Here is a 6,000-nt window from a genome sequence, read left to right on the forward strand (position 1 = left end):
CAGTCCTCTAGCTCAATCCTTTACGGCTAGGTTTATGTTTGAGAAATAAACATTTCTTTTAAATTATTTTTTTTATGAGCCGTAATAATCCAGTGGGTAGTACTCGTGGATCTTTATCGAATATCGGGGTTTAAATCTGGACAAGATCAAATTTGTGTTTGTAAATCACTTTATCAACGCTGTCGGAAACATCGCAAGAAAACAAATATGTATATCGCATATCAGTATTGAGCTCAAATAAGTTTCAAGCCTTCTCCCTAGCAGATGAGGTTGCCCAGCTATGGGGCTTACGATTTATTTATACGATCTACAAGAAACATGTTGGTCGTACGTCCCATGGAATAATCCAGCTTCAAGGGTTGTAGCTCGCTACATTCAGACTGTAAGTAAGCTCGAATTATAACTGACACAAAGAACGTAACGATACAGAAGAAGGCTGATAATAAGTTTTAGCAATATTAGATCTTCTTAATATAATTTACAAATAATTACCTAATTGCTCATTAGTGAGGGTGAACATAATTGATGTTCGTTTTTTTCTTGTATACCAGTGTATATATATATATATATATATGTATATAAAACATAAAGTATTTTTATTTATAGTCTATTGTCTACGGGAAAGTTGTATTAATTGTAAAGAAGTTGTTGCGTTTTTTAATTTAAATGGTCCTATCAATACATAAAGCGAGTTGAAGTTCGACAGGATGAAAGAAATTCCGTCACATATGTATTTATTCACTCACTCGCATTAGAGCAGCGTGGTGGAATAAGCTTCTTAAAATAAGAGGAGATCTTAGCCCAACAGTGGGACATTTATAGGATGTTATTTTAAATTCAAATCTTATCTTTAATTGCTTAAAATGATAAGTTCAATATAATTTTACTTATTGTCATGAAATGTAAAAAGGAAAGATACTCTTAATATATAAAAAAATATGTAATCTTAGATATTATATTGGCATGCCGATACTAAAAGCTGGTGCACTGAGTTGGTTTAATTTCCTAATTGCCTCACTTTTAGTTCGTTCTCGAAACGTCCCGCACGAGTGAATCAGGCGTATTTATAGTCTAGTCTTAGTCCCAACGATATTACTTTTGATTACCTGAAAGGTATATACCTTTTTTATTATTTTACTAGATATTTCGACGATGTTCCATGTGTAGTATACTTATTAACTAGTGAATACTAGTTAACTTTGCGCAAAGTGCGCTAACCATGAATCAAACAATTAACCAGACGATTAAGTTAAAATATTCCTCGGAAGGGTTTGCTTGATATAGTGCTTTAGTGCTTATTTAAAAAATGGTTCGGCCCTTCCATTACGCTGCTGTAATACAACCTGCACTGGAGTTTGAAACAGTTCTGCTAGAATTTCGTTCGATATTTGCCGATTCCCCCACGATGCTTTCCTTCTCCCTCCAAGCATGACATATATTTTTCTTCCCTTACAATTCATGCGTTATGGCCACTGTGTCATCTCAGCTCTCACACAAAAATAGTAAAAAACCTTTAAATTAAATTTGGCAGTCTATAAATAAGTCGCAAAGAGTGGTACCTCTACGTAGGTGCAGTGTTTACAATACGGATCGCGAATGAAAAAAGCACTTTGCCGAATGGAGTTTAAATGCTCATACTGATAACGGTTCTGTGGATGAAATTTTAATGGAAATTTTCGGGGAATACTCTCAAAAGGAGAATTCATTTTCACGAAGAGAAAATGCATTAAAGGCTTGATTTACTAAATCTTTTAAACTCAAATATAATTATGATTTTATTTTTAACCAAACCTTACATTTGGGAGACTTTAAGCATCGTTCTACAAAACACGGTTGTATATATATATATATACGTATATATATATACATATATATATATATATATATATATATATATATATATATATATATATATATATATATATATATATATATATATATATATATATATATGTTTATATATTATAAGTGTAGTGCTATACTTTATGACATTTATGTCAAATATTTTAAGAACTTTTATATTAAGACAATTAATATATTAGTTATTTATACTAAGTCATGTTGTAATGTTGTGCTATTTATTAAAAAGCACATGTAAAACAGTTAAAGGTAAAAGACTATAAGAGTAGGTATGAAAATATTAGATTCAGAGATATTTTTTTGCAGATATAATAAAAATCGTCATTTTAGTATCTGTGATAGTTTCTATAAAGGTAACTTTAATTAATAAAAAATATCCGAACACAATAGGAAATAGTCCGCATTCCTGTATTCTCGTTGGAGGCAAAATCTCGCCCTAAGCACACGTTTGTAATTGGCGAGTGATTCCTTTGATCGCAACGTAGCGAGATCAAAGTCGGCTGATTACGCGCCGAATAACTATCTGGGTTTGGTGGACTCACATACGAGGGGCTAATGAGGATAAGAATGTGCCTATTAGAGCAGCGACAGTTTTGTACTGATATATTACATATGTACTCTATACTAGAACTCTTCCCGGATTCATAGGATTTTCCATCCTATCCGATTATCCGAAAGAAACAAAAGTGCATTTGTGTCTGTGCACACACTTCTGACACATGTCCCGCCCAGTTGGCTGGTCTCACTTGAAAATGGCCAACGCAGCTGAAATCGGTCAAAAATCAAGCCTTCTTTTCCAGTTTATGTGAGATACACATGATGCAAATTGCTTGCGTCTACTTAGTTGAAGCGCGATGCTAATGTTAGTTAAAGCGTCATAGCTATCGCTCGACGTTCCAATCTTACCATTAATGTCTGTCAAGCAAGTCTGCGTTCGATTTGATTAGGTGTGAACTTTACCAACTTGAAGAACTATGCTTAGTTCGAGTTTCTTAAAGTAGAAGTTTGGTTGATAAGACTTATAATGGTCTTCTTATAGTTTTATATATTTCCTTACTTGCAATTCATGTTCTGTTTAACTCGATTTCTTATTATTGAAACAATTGAATAGGTTGATGTTGGTTCAATGTGCTCTCGGTACAGCCAGTAGCCAACAGTAATCAAAATTGCTTTTATATATTTATATATAAAAGTTATATATTATATGTTCGGTTTGAAGGGTGAGTGAGCCAGTGTAACGAGAGGCACAACGACATAAGAGTTCCTATGTTTTATGGCGTATTGGCGTTGTACGCAACGGTTAATATTTCTTACATTGTTAACGTTTATTACGGGCGATGGTTACCACTTGCCATCACGGCCGCCTACCAATTTTACATAATAAAAATATCTGAATAAAAGGTATTTATAATAAAGTGGGGCACGTAGTAAGCTATACTTATTTATAAGGGCGGATAGATCGCTTGGACCGATATTGCTTATATCATATTATTTGTTTACAAAAATTTAATTATTTAATACACAACATTTCCATACAAAAAAGCGATTCAAGAAAGTAATTAGCTTATTGTACAAGAAGATGAAATTGTCCAAAGACTCGTTCCAATATGAGATAAATATAAACGGTGCAACCCTAATTTTTCTCGTTCGATCCGATAACTGTAGCTAGTATGTATATGAGATAAACTTTTTTTTATTATTTTTTCAAAACTTACATTTTCATATTTTCGTGTCATATATTTTTTTGATATATAACTTAAATTTACTCTTTTTAATATTTATCTATGTTTAATGTCTCACATATCCTTTTCAAAATGGTACGTTGATAAGAGTAGCCATTTCGTTAAAACGTCACAGCTGAGGAAATGGTGCTTGTTTTATGGAGAGCAATTCCTTCGACGATGTTTTGAAGTTTGTCTTTTTATTGTTCTATGTGACACTCACGTGTTTAAGTCTCATACAATTGAGTTTATGTATTTTTTATATCAGTGATATATTTAACAGTAATTAAATATTAAATATATCTATGTATCTAAACACTCTTTGCATATATATCTATTTTAAATAAACAAAAAAAAATCACAATTGCTTTGATAATTCTGAACTTCACAAAAATATACACAGATGAAAAGTTAAATCAAATGCTTTCACTATCAATCATTGCCAACTGATCATAATGTCAACTGTAGTCTCTTCAGAAAATTGCTTTTTTATTGTATTACGTGGACAAACTGACAAGTAGACAATCTGGTGGTAAATGGTCACTACCGTCCACAGATTTTGACATTGAGCATGGGAAATAAGAAAATAATAAATAAGGAAATAAAAATGTCCCTTGTGCTTGCAGTTGCACTGGCTCACTCATCCTTCAAACCGACACACTGAGAATTTCTCTTTGGTAGAAAATATGATAAGTGGGAGGTTATCTGCTCAGGCGGACTTGCAGAAACACGACACTACGACCAAGTAATGATGGTTTTCTTATTTCAAAAGTCAGATAAGCTAATCGGCTCCAAATGGTAGGTTGTCATCTTAACCTATAACACTGCAAGAAGTATATATCATAAATAAGCCGCCAACCTTATGATCTGCTTATATTTAAAATTGGCTCATTCAACCCTTTAAAATTGAATATAAACCGACAAGTAAATAAAAATAGGAAAACATCAATTTATAAAACAAAACTAATAAAATTTAAAAAAACACAAAGGAGACCAGCACCGAGCGTATTATTAAAACAAGCATTATCGGTATAATCTTATGAAAGAGCAGCGTGTTCGGGAGGATATAAAAATAATCGGGTAGACGTCATTTGCACACGGCAGGAGCGTAGTTAGACCCGCCAACGGATATTGAATACGATGGACTTGTTGGATTTTTGTAGGATGATGTCCAAGAGCATAAGAAAATGCGTTTGGATATATAGTAAGGGAACCGGAATGACCTGGTTTAATCCTAGTAGGTTAAATCCTAATATCAACTGAGTTTTCATATGCTTCTTCTTCTTCTTCGAGTGCCACTCCGACTAGCGAAGGTTGGCAGTCAGCTTTAAATACTCCTTCTTGTTCTTCGCGTGGCGAAAGAGTTCGGCAGCACTCGCGATTCCCGTCCATTCACGAATGTTGCCAACAGCCAAGACTTTTTTCTGCGCCCAACAGCTCTTCTTCCGGCAACTTTTCCCATCATAATCAGTTGCAAAAGTTCATATCTTTCATGCCTAAGCACGTGTCCGAGATATGTAACTTTTCTCTTCTTGAAAGTCTCCAAAAGTTGCCGTTTTTGGTTGACGCGTCGCAGAACCTCCACGTTCGAGACCTTTTGAGTCCAACTAATGGCCAACATACGTCTATAAGCCCACATCTCGGTGACTGTCACTTGAGGTCTTCTTTAATTGTCCACGCCTCGCATCCGTGAAGAAGTATAGGCCAGATGTAACAATGTAGGAGTCGTATGTGCACAGGGATCTTAAGTCTGCGATTGTAGAGTACTTTTTTCAACGTGCAGAAGGCACTTCCTTTCCCTTTACCTCCTGTTCGCAGCTCCAGGTGTCATTAAGCCATGTCCCCAGATATACTTGCGCACCCTCTCAATTTTTTGGCCTGCTACAATGATAGCAATGTCATCGAAGCTATGTTTAGATAACACCATGATCTTCGTTTTTGATAGGTTCATCCTCAGACCAGCGTTTTCACTGCACTCATTAACACGGCTCATAATTAATTGCAGCTCTCAGCTTCATATGCTTAATTAGTGTTTATCATTATTCTTCCTGTGATCAGTTATGAAAGAAAAACATCGAGAGGAGATTTCTTTTTTAGCTTATACGATGTGATTTTTCTGGGCATTCTAATAACATGTTGTTGGAAGCTGGACGCACCAAGTTCAAACCGGCTTAAATTTTTTTTTGTGAGATTAAAACATTGCCAATATTTTGAACTTGGACCGCACGATTTCAACTGCCGATTATTTATTGAATTTGCCCAACACCGACGTGGTGAACATTCGCTTTGATGCCACGAAAAAGGATTATCTTATTTTTTCCTTTCGCCTTTCGACCGAGCTTCGGAAATGTTTAATTTTATAAATGTCATGAATACGGTGTCGGAAAAACAATTTTATGATTGGTTTATGTCGGGATAC

The sequence above is a fragment of the Nymphalis io genome, chromosome 11 (genome assembly GCF_905147045.1).
Source record: "Nymphalis io chromosome 11, ilAglIoxx1.1, whole genome shotgun sequence".
Lineage (NCBI taxonomy): Eukaryota > Metazoa > Arthropoda > Insecta > Lepidoptera > Nymphalidae > Nymphalis > Nymphalis io.